Source organism: Bombus flavifrons, chromosome 6, assembly GCF_040668555.2.
Source record: "Bombus flavifrons isolate JBK064 chromosome 6, iyBomFlav1_principal, whole genome shotgun sequence".
NCBI classification, from domain to species: domain Eukaryota; kingdom Metazoa; phylum Arthropoda; class Insecta; order Hymenoptera; family Apidae; genus Bombus; species Bombus flavifrons.
The window spans coordinates 11,095,491-11,113,492 of NC_138447.1; the positions used below are offsets into that span (position 1 = coordinate 11,095,491).

At 49.7% G+C, this 18,002-nt stretch overlaps 1 protein-coding gene across 4 annotated transcripts in view; it reads right to left on the reverse strand.

The window, feature by feature from the left end:
• LOC138181012 (LIM domain only protein 3) overlaps positions 1-18,002 on the reverse strand; it is a 68,349-nt gene that overhangs the window by 20,153 nt on the left and 30,194 nt on the right. For 3 of the 4 annotated variants that reach the window (XM_069115462.1, XM_069115463.1, XM_069115460.1), the window contains exon 2: positions 3,759-3,850. The gene's annotated coding sequence lies outside the window, so the exon portion shown is untranslated. Of the gene's footprint in view, positions 1-3,758; positions 4,096-18,002 lie in introns of those variants that run through there. The other variant, XM_069115461.1, reaches the window with a different exon arrangement.

Genomic DNA, 18,002 nt, shown 5'->3' on the forward strand with positions numbered 1-18,002 from the left:
AGACGGCACCGCCCGACCAACGACTACCAGAAAGCGAGAGAGAGTACGAAGAATCGAGAGTGAGGGTGGATAGAAAGAAACAAGGACGGACAAACACAGAGATAGGTAGAGCAAGTACCAGAGAGTCGAGCAAGAGGATGGAACTTTCTTCCTTGTTCGTTTGTGTTCGAGATCAGTCGAGGAAGGAATCGGGGAAGGGGGAAGAAAATTCGCGGCACGAAGAGAGACGGTAGAGCCGCGCGACGACCGATAGCGAACAGCCGTGTCGAGGCGATGCGGGAGAGAAACGTTTAACAATGGGAACAAAGTCTTTTTAACCCGTTGACACGAAACAAACCGTCGTTGTTTGCGGTTTAGGACACAGATGCTCGTCTATGCCGCGAATCGGAACGACGTCAAGCGTTACAGAGATGTAGATTTTATACGCGTCGCGCGATGACGATCGCGTACGATCGGATGGTAAACCCTGAGAGAGAACCAAGGCAGAAGCAGAAAAATTGTTTATCGGCCTGGTAAACTCGATCATTCTGGTTAGTTGATTCGATTCGTTCGTAATGTACCGCAACCGCTGCTAATAGTACACGGACAGTTAATGAACGCGATCTCTATTCAATTGTGGACTGGCGTTATTAGTAGAAGCGAGCGTAGCCGCTTTATTAATTAATGAATCGATTTTAGTCGGTGGCCGGTTAATTATTCAACGTCGGTCGGCATCGGTGCAACTGCAAATGGTTCTTTAATGATCAGGGGAACACAGCGATATTGCGCGTTGCCACCGACCGCTCTCTTCCTTCTATTCCGCACCGTTGTATCCCATTCCACCTCCGTTTTGTTACCGTTCTGTCCGTGTGGATCGGATCCATCGCGCGTTACGTCCTGGCTTTACGTTCGATCGAACTTCGAGGACGCGAATCGTCACCGGAAATCATCACCGTTCATCGCAACGATCTCTCGAGTATCGATCAATGTTGTCGAAATTCGCGTAATCCATCGATTACTTTATCGGATTTCAAACGGCCGGTTGGAGAACAGAACGAATTAAAGTTTCAGTTAATTATATTCGCGTTCGCGTGCGGCAACAGACCGCCCCCACTCTACCCGTAGCGAACGTGAGGTGGCAGGCGGAAAATTCGACCGGTCGCGGAGGCGGTTCGCCTCCCTAGAAGATTCTTGAGAAACGATGAAGCAAGAAATCATGCGGATTGCGGAGAAATACTCGAGCTTTGTCTAAAAAATCTTGTAAATGGAATATCGGGGGCCGACGCCCAGAAGGACGCGGCACTGCCACCTGGCGGAGTGCCCAAGGACCCACGGGAAGCTTCAATCGCCGTAAAAGCAACGCCTCTGGATAGGAATGGGGAGCGAGGGAAAAGGGTGTGGGGTTAGAAGTTAACTTAGAAGTTCGCGGTGAATCGCGTGGGTGGAACGAGGACGGTGAGAGCGGACGTTCCCTCGGAACTAGTAAGAGAGAGACAGAAATGTTTGAACGATAAAGAGAGAGGGAGAGGAAGCGAGAGACGATAGAAGAGGAAAGGATAGCGTACGATGGTCAGTCCCGGAGATACACGTTCGACCGGTGCACCCGACTTAAGAGGATTACATTTGATATTTCGATCGGGCAAAGTGGCTTTTTATTGGACATTCGCCTCGGAATTATCGCTGACGCGTGTCGAAAGACATTACGCGTGGCCGGCATTATTAAATTATATCGCAACTGACGGTCCCCTATAATTTCCTTGGTATCGCCGACAAATATCTCCTGCGAAAACGCATCACGTTGTCACGAAACGATCGGAGGAGATCGCCCTTGAAGATGTTCGGTTGCTTTTGCAAAAACAACATTCGATCGTGTTCAACACGTAACGAACGGGGCGGGAGCGGGGGGAAGGAAAAAGAACGGGAATAGGAGAGGAAAAAAGAAAAGAATCGAAAGAGCGTTAATTGCTGCATTATTGTGGTTCGGTGCGTAAGCACCGGTACAGAAACGCTTCAGATTCAATGCGAGCGGTGTACAAAAGGAACGAAAACACGAAGCAAGAGACAATTGCTGTGAATCGTGCCACGTCTCTAGGCTGCAACGATGAAACGTTGTTACATACAATCGCGCCGTGGCTGCTGTTGGTGCTACAGCAGCAACAACATCGATGCGGCGCGACACGAGGCGTGGCGTCACGGTCATACTTCTGCTTTTAGCCGGAGCTAATTAGCTGCACCAATTTGTCGGTGTAAAATAAACGTTTGCCTCGCACGACTGTCTCCCTCGCTCCAGTTTTCTCAATTTATTTGTGAGTTGTGTGGGGATCGGGGCAACGTCTTCGAACGTATACGTACACACAGACGATTGGAGCCTGACTGTGCATCACCCGAATGCCTCCTTTACCTCCGCCTCCGCCTCACAACCTCTGACAGCCCCCTGGCCTCCCTTCTCCTCCTCGTTCGTCTACCGCGGACTTCAAACGAAATAATTAAGTCACTCCGTTCGGGAGGGCGACTAACGAGACCGCCGCCGCTACTAAAACTGGCGCCAATTATTGAAATTCAAACGACCGGATACCCTCGCGTCTCTGCCCGGTCGGGACGGCCAACGGACAGCCCCTTAGATATCCGGTGGCAATGGATCGTGGCCGAGCGTTCTGGAAGAGGGACAAAGACCAACGGAAGATATAGAGTGGAAATAGATAGATAAGAGATTCGATTACGTAACTTCCAGCATGGATGATTGAGTAAGCGTATATTAAGTATAAGATAAAAGAAAACGCGTTAATTTTACTTGTGAAAGTAATTACATCGCGAGATTCTAATTTCAAGATCAATTGTACATGATTGAGCTTAAGTCGCAAATAGTATTCTCATGAATGAAATTTTTTGTCTACAGTTGGGATATGTGAGGAGGATAAACATCGGTTGCGAGACGTGTCGAAGTCAATTAAACCGAACGACCGGTGTCCCATCCGTAATAACAGGGGTATTGTGTTATGAACGCGTCGAAACGTCGCGACTCGCACGGTAATTCCGGTCGTTGGTTGAAAAAAGTCTCCCGTTGCCGCGAGTCAACTGTAATCGAGCGCCACCTTACGCTGAGAAAGTAAGCGTAGCAATGTGTCAGCATTTGACGGGATGCAGATTAAACTCGCTTCTAAGGAATCGGTATTGCTAACGGCAACCATACGAACGCATTACGTTCGATGCTACCGGCGACAAGGACTAGTGCTCTTGAACCAAGACAGCGTCGATGACTAAACATCATGGTGAAGCACACGCATCAGGGCAAAAAAAAATATCGATAATAGCCAACTATTCACCGGTCTAACGCGCAATATCGTGGCAGCGTGTAATTTTCATCTTTCATTTGTCTCTCAACCGTTTTTTTCATTTCCCACCATTCGCATGCAAAGCGGATTACGCGGAATTTTATAACAATTTTCGAACGACGCGGATTGAGCGGGAACAAGCGCGAGCGCGCGCACGTTAATCGCACCACTATGGAAAGGGCAAATGCGGTTTTCACCGGAAGCCCCTGTTAAATTGAACGTGTGATCGCGGCCGGACTGGACTGGCCGAGTGGAACTAGTGAAATTTGAATTACACACCGCATTTCCAATTCCTCTCTGGCGTTTCGTTTTTATCACTCCAATTAGCGATTACATTAAAAACAAAAAGCCACAAGAGAGAGAAGAAATACTAGTGCATCAAGTGTCACTAGAAATTAACATCGTACAACGTATAACAATAATTTATTAAAATATTCGGAGACTTACCTAACAGAGTTCGAATCTCGAGCCAGTTTCCACGAGTACCTTGTGCCGAGCACGGTTCTCCAGATTCCCTCCGTCACGTGACACTACACCAGCTGCACAGAACAACGTTCACTATTTATCATTCGCCTCTTCATGAAACATAGAAACATTTATTTCAAGGTATGGAATTCGCTCGAATATACGGTTCTTCGAAGATGTTTTCGATCGTGATCGCGATCCTGTTTATTCTACCACGGAACGAGACATCCCGCGTCCTTTAAACACGATAAACGGAGGATCTAGAAGCGAACGACAAGAGTCACGAAACCGCCCGCTCGGCGGTCAGTTGTAAACTACCGAGCACCGCGTGCGACCGCGGCACGCCACCGAAAGTGATAAATCCCCACTTCTACCGCCGCTCGCCCCTCCAGCCGCCCCACTCTCGTGCTTCTACCCCCACCCGTGTATTAAATTTCCACCCCTACGCCGCTGTTACCACCTTCCCCGCCACTGACGATCTCCCCACTCCGCATCAGTCGGACTCGACCGTCATCGCACCCGTATCCAAACCCGAGGAACTCGCGCGAGCCGAAACCCGTATTTGCACCCGCCATCAAACGCAACCCGCACTCGCTGCCCCACTCCGCGGCCGCCTATCATCGAACCATTTACGCCGCCGCGCAGTTTAACTGCTACTCGAGCGAAATTCTCAGCAACGAGGAGCAGGGTCCGCATTTCAAGCCGATTAAGACGACGATCAAAGCGCCAGAGTCATATCGGTTCGGAATATGTTGCCACGAGTCGAGTGCGCGGATTTGATTGGAAAAGAGAAGAAAAATAAGCGGATCATAACGGAGGTCTTTTTTTAAAAGGTCGATCGACGATTCGACATTTGACTTGCATATTTGATGTACGCTAATTAAAGGCCGGAATAACGAAGTCGATAGATGCGGGTCGTTGGACCTGCAAAAGAGAAACCTTGGTGGAAACGTTTCTATGATGCGCGATTTAATAACCACGCGGGTATCGCTCGTAGGAACAGAAGTCTCTAATTACCGTTCTTTCAAGGATAAACCAACGAAGGAATCGCTTTGTATCGCTGATGGAAGTGTGCGCATACAGAACTAAGCATACAGGCTAAAGAAAAAGAGAACGATAACAGGGGTGCAGAAAGAGAGTGATGGTGAAGCGAAAGAAAGAGAGAGAGAGAGAGAGAGAGAGAGAGAGATAGAGAGGGAAGATTGTGTGGTGGATCGGAACCGAAGTCGAGAAATAGCAACGGAGGATTAACCACCGAAGCGGCGTGCTCGCATCGTAGAATTCCACCCCTAAAATCACCCCTACGAAACCCTACCATTCCTCGACGCGAGGCGAACGCAGGGATGGCATCCCTACTATATGTCCGGTTCTCCCAGTGGGAGACGCGTCTACCACCCCTACGAGGCCACACCTCCCATTACAAAAATTACACTGGTCGCTGATTTAGTGTTCTGCGCCGGTTCTTGGGGGTGTCCGCGGGGCAAAGCGAGGAACAGAGGCTCGGGAGCTGCCGTGGCGCGCGAGGGTACCTCGTGAGTTAGGGTGGGGACGTAAGTAATGAAAGGGTTGCCGCCGGCTCCGAGAATCACGGAATCATTCGCCAGATTAAATTAGAAAGGCTACGACCTTTTTTCCACTCCCATACTATCCACACCTATGAGCTACCCTGCGAAATGGATTAGGCCATGTTTACTACCGCTATCGACGATGGTCTCTTTTAATTACCAGCTGATTTATGACTGGTCTCTGATTAAATCAGGGAGAAGAGTGGATTACATACTCCCGCGAAATGACATTTCTCTGAAACTTGTTCGATTCGACGTTATACTTTTCTCCGTTCCGTCCTCGATTTACCCACCCGCTTTCCCGCCCACCGGCTCACCCATCCCATCTAACCCTCTCCCGAACGTTCCCGATCGGTGCGCGGCTAAATTTAACGTCCGCCAAGTTTCCGGTTCACGGGAAACGCGGCGCTCTATTTTTCGAATCGGGATTTCGACGCGTCGGTTTACAATCCGCATCCACCCTTTTTTCGACTGCCCGTCCCCTCCCTCCCCCTTTACCGGCATCACCGTCATCGATACCGCATGTACACGTACACACGTACCACCGTTCCCTTTCCCTCTATTTCTCGCAAGAACGAAATGAAATTGGGGCGATTGCCAGGTTTCATCTGCAATCAGGAACGAAACTATCTATGTTGAATTTAATTTCCTAGAATGTTGCGGCAGGCCTGGCTGTCTGTGCTTTTAACTCGCGGTCGCCAACGCAGCTAGGCCTCCGCTGAACGAAAATCTCGTCGACTCGAGTCCGTGTTGCTTCTCCCGCTTAAAAACGACTTTGCGTCGAGGGCGACTACCGAAACCAGTGAGAATGGATTTTTTACAAGCGAGCAAAATACGCACGGGGAATATACCGTGGTGTCTCGTTTTCGAGCAGTCAGAGTCCGGCTTCTCGCGTCCATTACGAATGTTCGAAACGCGCGGAGCGTTTCCGAAAGACGAACCGCTATCGTGGCTAGTTAGAAGGTGGAATAGATGAAAGATTTGAAGGAATAGAGATACGAGGAGGTATACGGAGATAGTAGCGGGGAAGTAACGAACGGAAGAACGGGGAAAGGAGAAAGATCGGGATAGAGAAAACAGAGAGGAGAGGGGGAAGATGGGAAAGGTACTAATCACTTCTAGGGACTTTAATGGAGGTTTTCTGTACGCCGTCTACTTTGTCCACGACTTATACTACTTCGAACCGGTTGGAAGTAGAGTATTTGGGAGAAAAAGCAGTCGGAGAGTAGCGTTACGTGTATTAAACTAAACGGCACTCGGCTAGCTAGCTAGCTAACTCGCTCTCTCGCCTAACCAGACCAGCGAGAACTGCCTTGTCTCCCGAAGAAACGTTCCGTGTCGATGCCGAAATAAATTCTACGGCTGCCACCCGCATACCCCCGTGTGCCCGACCCATTCGAGTTTCGCCCCGAAACGGATTTATTTAGCGTTCGTTAATTAAGAGAGCCCCGCACACCGGTTCCAACTTCTAAATTCGATCGAGCTTTTCTTCGATAAAACCTAAATTTCCCGTAGTCACGCGATACACCCCTTCGTTCCCCCATAATTGCCAGGATGTTGCTCCGAAACAGGGAACGCAATTCAACGTCCGTTCCCGTTAACGAGTCCGTAACGATAATTGCGTATTTGTTTTTCAGCATACCAGACTCGAAGTTTCTCGTTAGAAAATTCGACGTTCGTTCGAGAGAGATAGGTAAGTACTCGAAAATACCAATTGTCCGATTTTCACGTGCAATTTCCCCGCCGGGCACGGCAAGCGAACTGGCAAAAATTTGATGGGCAAGTTTACCCGCTAACGCCAACGGAGCCTGGATATTGATATCCGGGCGAAGGCTTTCTCGATGAGCAAGAGGACAAACACGCGCGCGGAGAAACGTCCCGTGCCCCGTCTTCAAAGTTCCCACTCGACTCGAAGTGCATCCTCCTGTCTCTGTTCCGCCGAACATCCGCTCGTCCAATACGGGTAAAGGCAGCGCGCGTGTTTGCGCTCCGCACGCTCCGCTCCTGTGGATTTATTATGCATGGACCTGATGTATCGGACATCGGCCGGACAGCTACGTAGAGTGTGTCCGGGACCGTGTGTTAGTGCCGCTCAAGTGGCGTTGCCCATCAACGAAGGTAGACGTTACTCTCAAGAGTGGACCGGGAAAGGACGACTGGCGAAGGATAAAAAGAAAGACGGTGCGACTCGGTGGGAGTAGATGAGAGTAGAACGACTACCTCTGGCTCGCTTTCCTTCTCCACAATTCCCTTTTCCTCGGAATTCTCTCTCCCTCTGCTGTCTGTCTGCGAGGTGAGTTCCATTCGTCTACCTCTAAGATTCCATCCCCTGTGACACGCGAGCCAACGCACGCGAATCGAATATATTTTCATTCCAGTCAACTGTTCGTTCTCAATAATTCGTTAATTACTCCCGAACGACTTGTTCTCGTGGCTCGAAGAGAAGTTACGCGCGCGTTTACCAGGTTAAACGTTTCACAGGGCCTGTGAACGATATCGTGCGCCGTTCGTTGTTTCGAAAGAACGTGCATCCTCTTAAATATTCTCGCCGTTTTGCGTCTCCGCGAGAAAATATTTGTGCAACGAGAGTTCGCATCGTTGGTCATCCAATGCGAGTTCCTACACGCTCCGACCCGCTATTTCCCGTTATCCAAGCACGTAGATACCCAGTTATCCTCCGCGTAACGTCAAATATTTTTTTGAGCGTGAACTCGGCAAACAACCGGTCAGTTTTTCGTCTATCAGGCGATACACGTCGCGCGGACCCGGATAGAATACATCGATCTAGAAAAACGCTGCTCGAGCCGTATCTGCCGTACAGAATCGCGGAGAAACAGCAGCACGCTACCGATACGCGTTGCGGATTTTGGAAGGACGCAGCCCGATGGCATCGATGCTCGTGTGGCACAGATACTGAGAGCTTTTCTGGAAGAGCAGGGGTCCATTAGCCGACTCGCCTGTCTTCTGAGTCCATTACAAGATGAGCCACCATCCCCCCGAGCGTCCTACCCTCCGTTTCCAACTTACTCAACGATACGGTACGATCTATACCTACTATATAGATACGTTCCTCCCTCTCGTGTCTTCTTCTCTTTCTCACTTTTCCACTCCTCCCCTACCTTTCTCCCAGTCTCTGGCATCCCTCCCACCCACTCAACTTCTCAATCCTTCTTGTCCGGCCTCTTAATCCTTTTTCTCGCAAATAGATAGTAGCGTAAAAGGTATCGGACATTACTTCATAGCGTCCTGTAATTACCGATCTCTTTACCCCTCCGCCTCCCTGTTCCCACCCCACAAGCTACGTATTCTGAACCGTAGATTAATACCAACGAAAGATACGCGTTTCGAAACGCCTCGAACACTCAGTCGAGAATCGTAGTGGCTTCAATGCGCAAACGTTACGCGTTGAGTTACGATTAATGTCCTTTATTCAGCGAATAACTCGACGATGGAGGACCGAATGAAAAACGACCGAGCATCGTTCGAGCGAAGAATAACGAGATACAGGATAGGTTGAATACACGACAATGCTCTGATATACATATGCTAGCGTGGCTAATCGTATTTCTGTAATAGAAGACAAGCAACGTGCGAGTGCAAGGGGCGCCCTAAATCATCGTGCGTCTAAGGACGGATCAGAGGATTACGTTGGAACGTTATACGTGGGAATGTCCAGGGTGAAACGAGACGCGCGAGGGCCGGCCCCGTCCCTTTTCACGCATTATTCGCCATAAAGTATGTACAAAAGAAGAGGATCGTCGAGATCGTGGCGCGTCGGCCGCACTTTCGTCGCTAGATCGGTCTCCGTGCACGGGGCTGCTACCGCTTCTCCGCTTTCTACCGCTTCGCTACTTGCTGCTGCGACGCTCCTTGATTTATTCACCCTCTGAATTTTTTACCGTGCCAACCTTTACCGGAGCCTCTGCGGACTTCGTTGCCCCAAACGAACTCGTACATCCTTCCAGTTGCTTCGGACACGATGTATTACCGCGCTCCTTTCAGCCCGCCTCTTTCCGCTCCCGTCAAGTCTCCTCGGACACAACCAGGCACACACACTTTGGGTAATTGAGTCTACGCACGTACGCGTCCCCTAAGAGCCACATGGAAATATTGGCTATGATAAAACGGGGGTTTGTTTAACGAGAAAACGGAACCACCTCGTTAATAATACGCGACCTTTGTATACGTAATTATCGATCTCAATAATTGAGCAGTCGATATGCGTAGGGTAAACGATACGAAGAGTGCGAAGATCTTTGCTATAAAATAAAAGATCCAGAATATTGGATTTCTAACTCTATCTCGCATCGCGTTTCCGTAAGAAATTTTCTGAATCTGTAACGATGCATTTGTCCAAGCTGCAACTTCTCCTTGCATTATGTATCTTTCTACGCATCTTTAATTTTAATTTTATCGCTTCCTTCGTCGATCTTCGTTAGAATCGCGATTGTATCGGATTAACGAGAATTTATTTCGAAGATTCGTATGGAAGCCCGATGATCGAATAAAGCAGAATAAGTAGACGAACGTTTATGGATCATCCCAGATTCCCCGAGAAGGAGAGATTTTCGCATTTATACAGGTACTCACTGTATCAGCAGCCTATAAGCAATTCTTAGGCCGTAACGAGCGTCTCTCGTTATCGATAAAACGATTCGATAAACGGTTACGGTTTCGCGGGTAGAAAAGGCGTAACGATAAATCGATGCGGCACGCGTATATACGCGATACGGCCCATGGGTGCGCTCATACGCGATAAAGGCGCGCACAGCCTGTCAATCAAGATGGTGGCGTGCGACGTCGATGCCGGGAGAGCAATAATTTCAAAAAATGCAATAATAGTGCGCGCGCGACTGGGACCGTAATGGATAAATTGCTGAGAGCCCGTCTGTACATACCGATAATACGAACAGGCAGACAGGCAGGCAGGCAGGCAAGCAAGCAGGCAGCCAGGCAGGCAGGCAGGCATGTGGGGTGGATGGATATTGCTTAGCGGAGACTGGAGAAACCCCTCTTTCCTATATTATTCTCCCCATCCCTCGGTATATTTCGTTCAGCGAGTGCGCTGAGTAACGCGCAAACGTTCAAGAAGCCAGCGGAAAGAAATCGGTTCTGGTACGTGGATACAGCGTGGATAATTTTCTTTAAGCCACCTCCAGCAGATAGATGTTATCGGTTTGATGCAGCCACCAGCGTGACGCTTTACAGGTAAATTGAAATCGTGTAGTTGCACATAGGCCTGGACCGAAGGGCAGGGCAGGGAAGCTAGTTTTCGAATCGTGCGTTACGTTCCCGTTTCGTTTGCTTTCACGTTTTTATTTGACTTGGTTTATTTCGTCGCCGACACGCTGTTTGCCCTCCATGCTAGTATTATCCGTCGCCGAAATATTAAGCAATTGTTTGCACGAACCGTGGGGGTTAGAATCGAGCGTTTCATCGATTTTTTTTTTTTTTTTTTTTCGTCGATTCTAAATGAAACTGAAGCTACCGGAGGGCGTCGCTCGCACGGTGAACGAACTTGTTCTATTCGGGCGCATTAAAAACATCGGTTCGTAGCCATCGATACCGAAGGCAGGTAACTCGGCACGACAGCGGTATGAGCAAGATACCCACCCACGCCATTCATCGACGATAATTGCCTTATTGACATTAATAAAACGAGCCAGATACCGATGGGTACGACATCGAGGTCTATGCACGCGCACACGCGTGCATACGCGTGCAGACGAATGCGTAGGCACTCGATATAGCGTGCGAGAGTGCGAGAGCGAGAGAGAGAGAGAGAGAGAGAGAGAGAGAAGTACGAGACACTAAGTGGAAAAAGGAAAGAGAAAAGAGGCCGCGCAGCTGCGACGCGAGATGATTAGGAGACCTCGCGTTTCATGCCAATGTCTCCTCGATAAGATAAAGTATGTTCCACGGCCGTTTTGAGCCCGATCAACGTGCTGCTTCAATTTTCCCTCCGTAACCGCTCCCTTTACGTTGGAAATTGAATCAATCGCGTTACCCGCCTCGCTCCGCCGACCGATCTTGATTGTCTGCGGATTATACAGAGACGTCCCCCGACCGAGAGGGAAAATTTAGTCATCGATTGAAAAGAGGAAGGAGGAAAGCAAAGAGGCCAATAATGTTCGATTCGATAAGTTCGTGCGTAAGAATTCCTGTATTTAACACGCGCTTCTTGTTCCATTGGCTCAGTTTATCACGAGCGCGAATAACAACCCTGTGTTATAATACACGAGTGTAGTAAAACGTTTTGACGGATGAAACGTCCGGAAAACCGAAAATCATGCACACGTACAAGTTTATGCACGTAATCGATGGTTTTGTCGTATCGAGTTGGTCGCATCCACTGTAATCACGGCCTAAGGATACACAGCAGCAACGATGGTAGAACAAAATCGCGAAAAGAGCATTACTGATTCTACTAGGCGGATCATCGACGAAACCTTCGGCTGCAAGGTATCATAGCATCGTTTGGAATTACAGAAAAGGCTCGCGTTTCGCGACAGGTCACTGTGTAGGAAAGCATTCTTAATACGTAAGTGCGGGTTCGGGGACGGCGGCGCAGTCAGAGTCGCAGTGGACGAAGTAATACAGATAAAAGCATAGAATCATAAATAATCCATCGCGTAACGTTCCGTTACTTGGTACGGGAGTACCTTAGGAAGTGGCAGCGCGCGGTTCGATCCATCGCGGCGTTTCATCCTGTTTCGCGAAAACTTGAAAAATCGGAGTATACCGCTGGCGCAAATGGAAAACCCAGGAGGAGGACTCTATTCCGGAATACAGGAGAAGGAAGAGTAAGAGTAGAAGGTAGGAGACGAGGGTGGCGAGCAGGAGGCGAGGATGAGAGGGTGGCGGTGAAACTCAGCGTATTTACATCGCGGCTTACCCGTGATTATTTTTGCTTCTGGGAGTTCGCTACCGTCTCGAGTATAAGCTAGAGGCAGATAATAAAAGCCCGGTGGCAAGAGGCAGCAGGCCGAGAGTGGAGGAGGTGAAGGGTCTAAACGCTGAAGAGAAGAGACGTGGAGCGTCGACGGTGAGGAAAGGAGAGAGGGAGGGAAAGAGAGAGAGAGAGAGCAGCGATATTTCACGGGTTTCGCGTGCGGGCGAACTTTAATAATATTCGTTCCATCAGGTATGGCCGGCCTCATATTAAGTCGGTCCGCGGTGAACGAGGCGCTGCAGGGACGGCAGGATGTGACGAGAGAGCGGAGTGGCGCAGCGGACGAGAGGAGCGAAAAGAGGAAAGGAGAGGATCGTACAGACGGTTTGCCGGGGGTGCGAGGCCAGAGGCAACCAGGGGGTAGCACAGAATGAGACGTGTAATAAAGTGAGTTTTTAATTTCCACCGGTGCCGGTGGTTGGCCCCACGGGTAGGGGTAGAAGGCACGGGTTTGCCCCCATGCCTGGTGCCCCGGCCTCGTGGCCTGTCGACTAGTATTACTAGATAAATCACCCAACAGGCAATAACCTCCCGTCCTGCCCGCCCGTTCTTGCTTGCGAGCCACCTCTGCCCCTGGATCTCTGCCACCGACGGCACTGATACGCGCCCGCACGCCCGCGCCGTTTCGCTCCCTGAAGAAGAACCCTTGCAAACGAGACCGCCGATTTTACACTTTCGATCGAATCGAACGGAAGGGATATCCCTTGGGTTCCCGAGGTAGAAGGTTCTAATTCGGATCGGTAACGATATAACGATGTAATAGATACAAGTGGGAAACATTTATAATGGTAGAACTGAGACAAAGTCAAGAATCTCGGTGACGACAAGATTTCATCTTCGAAGGAAACGATCGTGATGATCGATGGGACACGTTGGTCGAACACGTGGCGAAATCGAAAAATCAATATTTGAAAAGCACGTTAGAACAGACAGTCAAGGCGATCCGTCCATCGTGCGACGGAAGCACAAACGTCGGCGAGCGTAGAATTTGACCGGCACGTCCTGCGCTGTTTCCCGGATTCTTCCCGGATAACCTGAGAAAATACAACGAGTCCCTCGGGAGAACGGCCGGGTCAACACTCTTAAGCCCGTCCTGCCAACAAATTAATGTCTTCGGATTACAGAAACGGGCCATTGGGAGAGATTTTCGTCGGGGACCCCGACGAATACGTTTTTAAAATTTACTTTAAACCTGGCCGGTGTTTGGTCTCGTCGGTATACGCTTAAAAATATACGACTTGGGAAAGTGACAAGGCGTACTACCACGGCAAATAACTTGATAAAGAACTACATCTGTGCGAATCCCTGTGTTCGACGATGAAACACGAACGTTGAAATCGATCCACGACGAATCGAAGAATACGATAATAGGATCTAAGTACGTTACAGGACAATTTGGGCGTGACAGAAATGTTTCCTTATCGCGTGACCGTGTAATAAGTTTGTTACAATCCCGGCGCTGACATTCATCCGCGTATCGATCCCCCGTTCGTTTCCTTAACTAACGGGCATAAACATACGCTTTACGAGCGAGGGCACAAAAGCGGGAAAGAGTAGGAGCAGCGACGCGAGGAGCAACGAAGAGCCATGAAAACAGGCAGATTAGCGGCTTTAATGCGGCACTTCCTGCCTGCGAGCCACGGCCGTGGAGACGAGGTCTGGCAACTTGACTCTGAACTTGTTCAGAAGCCGGGAACACATCTGGAACGTTTCTTCCATCGTACCTCCTTCGTCGTCTCACGATATCGCTCCTCTCTTTTTCTCTTGCCTTCTGTCTGTTCCTCGGCCCTTGTCTCCACTCTTTCGCTGCCGCTTTTTTCATCCTTCGCTCGCCCTTTCTCCATAATCGCTACAACGTCGTGAGTGCTCTCGTGTAATAGGCAAAAAGCCAGAAATTAGGTTCGTTCGCCTCGCGTCTGCTATAGGCAGTGTACTTCGTTAGAACCGTGGAACGTTCGAAATATCGTACGTTACTAAATGCACGCTATCTTGTGTATAGGAGATGTAAGTAACGTGAGATTTATACGTATGCGTAATTAACGAAACGTTGAATTTACAGACAGATCGACGACGGACAAGAGAAAGGAAAGAGAAATAAATCTGTTGCGATCGAACGTAACGCATCGATAAATTATCCAGCAAGGAGGCACGCGGCCAGGAAGACCGGTGAATAAACGTTTGATCATCGCGCGAATTCAAACGACGTGTCGGGGTGGAGGATGATACGAATAGGGAGAGAACGAGCGAACGGAAGAAAGGAGGAAAGAAAGGCGTCCAATTTTCAGGATATTTTCATCCGAATCCCAGTAGCCGACAATCGTTCATTAACAGATTTTTTCTCGCGACACCACCAGGTTAAATTGCATAGACTCCGTGGGGCATTCAGGGTGTAGACTCGTCGAGGGGGCGCATTTAAATAAAAAGCGACGGTGGCCCGACCGGTGATATGTCTGTCGTGCTTCGCAGTGTGCTGCCTGTGTACCCGGGACGGTAGATATCTCGGGGTATGGCGGGGGTTTCAGGGGCTCGAGGGGTGTCGAGGGGTCAAATGGTGGGCAGAATGCGCGGTGATTGCTGGAGGGCCGCATAATTGCACCCTTTGTGGTGCAATCAGCGGCGCAACTTGGCCGGCGCCTACGTCTATCGGCCCTCGTTCTCCCTCTCTCTCTCTCTCTCTCTCTCTCTCTCTCTTTCTCTATCTGTCCCACCCTTTCTACGTCGTGCACGTCCTTCTCCGTTGCTCTCTATTTCCTGTCTCACCCTGTCAGCCCCTTTTCGCTACCGTCTCTCTCCGCCATGTGATCTCTTCCCTATCTTCGCTCATCCCCACCCAATTTTCGAGACCTTAACCAACGACAACGCACCCCAGCCTTAGATCCTTTTCGAGTTACTTACGTCGTTAAATGCGTCTATTTCCGAAGAAAGATGGATTTTTCTTCGCCATTCCGATGCTGTCGGAATTCGTTCCCGAATTCGGCCTCGATTAACTAACTCCCCGGTAGCGGCATACCGACGGAATATTAACGACGAGTTCGCAACTGCGAATCGACTTCCGTTTAATGAACTTACGATTATTCTTTCGAACGCGTAGAATGGAACACGTCGGAGGAGGACACGGCGAGGGTTCCATCTATCGTGGCGCCCGGTTTCGCGCTGCCGGCGTTCGCGTTCGATGGAACCAAGAAGGAAGATACGAAGGGGAGAGCGAACAATTAAGCAGAAACGACATCCGTGACGACGGGATCTCGTCGGTCAAAACATCTTGCCGGCAAAGCACATGCTACTGCCTACGGTTGCCCGCATGTGCGTACACACACTCGCTCTCCTGTATACCCCTGAGTATTCACGGGAATGTTTATCTTTTCTTCGAGGCTCTCGTATTAATTCGGTGGGGCCGTAGCTGTACAAAGATTAGAGGAAACCGCAGCTGGTCCCCTTCTGCTCGTTTCTTCAGCCCCTCCCCCCACCGCTCTTCCTCTGCCGCCGCTTCTTTCCCTCTCACCCTTTTTACTCGCTCTTCTTCTTTTTTCCTCTTTAACGTTTGACGTTCTTCCCCTCTTTCTTCGTCGATGTCCATTATGCTCGCGTACCAGCTAGCCGCGAGCGACCGTGTTTTATCCGGCTCGTGAATGAATTCAAATTCGATGCACGGGAGAAAAATGGAGAGAAAAAAAGAGGACAGACCGGATGGTAGAGAGGGACAGAGAGGAGCGAGAGAGCTCGTGAACATGCTGGCCGAGTTTATTTATTTTACAGTAGTTCGGAAGAAACGTCGGCATCGACGGAGCGGAAAGTATCTCAGCGCAGCCTCCGACGGTTTCATCCGCGACGCGGACTTGGCGCCAACGCTATGGACACGGAGAATGGATTCGCGTGATTGAGAATCACTGGAGCTTTAAGCTGGCGACACGACGATGCCATTACCGCGTCGACCTTCCCGTCCCTCCCCTGCAACACCCACACTCTCCCGTTTCACCTCTCACTCGCCTTCCGCCTCATCCTACCGTTCTCTTCATCCTGTTTTCTCGTATGGACCGTCTCTCTTCCTTTCTCTATCGTTCGTGCTCTCCCCCAACCTCTTTGTCGTCCTCACCCCCAAACTCTCTCGCTCTTGTCCTCTCCCTTTCTCTCGCGGATTGGATACCACAGACTCTTCCTCTGTTTCGCTCGCTCTGTCTATGCACCCCGAGTCTTGAATTATACAGACAGCGCCACTTAAAATAATACGCCCGGTATAAACTGTGCATCAACGCTAAAAGCTGTCATTTTCTGTAAGCCAGAATTATGGAGATTCCATGGCGCCGTAACCGCCCCCTCCCCCTCCAGCGTGCCCTCATATGTTCCCCCGTCGTTACGCCGTGAAAAAGACGACGAAGGCAATGGCGAGGAGAAGAAGGGTGGCGCAAGGAAAAATAAATCTAAACCCAACTCCCGCCCCCACCTGCTGGCACCGAAGGAATCCATTAATTTCGCTTTAAACGAACGATTATTCGCCTGCGATAATTAAAAGAGATCTAAGCAAACGAAGGGAAGAACGTCGCGAGAAAGAACGATGGCCATCGTTGAATTCAATTTGTTAACGCGTTTTTGTCAGCTTTCGAAAAGATTCCGAATAGCACGATAAAAAATTCTATTTTGATCTTCGAAGGGAGAATCGAATTATCGATTTGCGTCGGCCCTTATGAGAAACCATTACTCTGAAATTGAACTCTAACGGAACGGAATTAACGTTCGTATTTGGAAAGGCGATCCGGCCGCGTACGTTCGTTGCCGGCCACTGGCGAATCGAACAAAAGCAAGGCAAGCTGCCCGCGAAACTATGCCAGAACTGCGCGGCGCGAGCTTCTTTAATCCCGGAATTTATTAATTACATGGTACACGCGGAGGACATTTATTACGTTGGATACAAACTTCAATTACGCTTGCCATATAAGAGAAACGGAAGCCGGGTTCTCTCCCGGGAGAGAAGCCGGAGAGAAGTTCATAGACAGGCGCGGATGGAAATAAAGAAGGACGGCTCATTATCCGTGCCGGTCTCGTTACTTTTAAATAAACTGTTGCCCGCGGATAAAGAATAATCCATCGTGGTCCAGCTGTCAGAGACAGATTTTAAAAGTCGCGACGTAATGGGGGTCTCATTATAACCATTGCTCTTAACTACTAACAGCTGGGCTACGTCACACGAGTAGCTAGACCTGGTGAGAGGAGAAAAAGAAGGTGGCCGTACGAAGGAGTACGAGGACGAAGAAAGAAAAAAGAGAGCGAATAAGAGAAACCGAGAAAGAAGAAGAGAAGGGAGGAGGAGGAACGAGGAGAGAAATTAAATTGATTGCTCAACCTGTTTGTTCGTTATGCTCGCTATGCTCGCGATGTCGATCCGTAGACGCGCGAAAGAAGCTTAAAACGCTGAACACGGAGGATTTATCGAGACGCTATTCTGCCGCCTGGTACAATGGCCTATCGTCCGAATGGGAAATATCGACGTTGGCATCGATGTGTGTATAGTGCATACGTACGTCTGTCGACGAGGTTGGCAGATGCGACCAACAACGTTTATTCTTTACGTGGCTCTCTTGGAAAACGACGTTCGCGTGGAACGAGAGGAGAAGGCAGGGTGAAAGGGTAGGTGACGGGCGTGAGTTAGGGCCGTGATGTGGGAGGTTCGCTTAATTAGAATCTTCGTTAAGGGGTCGCGTAAACCCCCCTCGA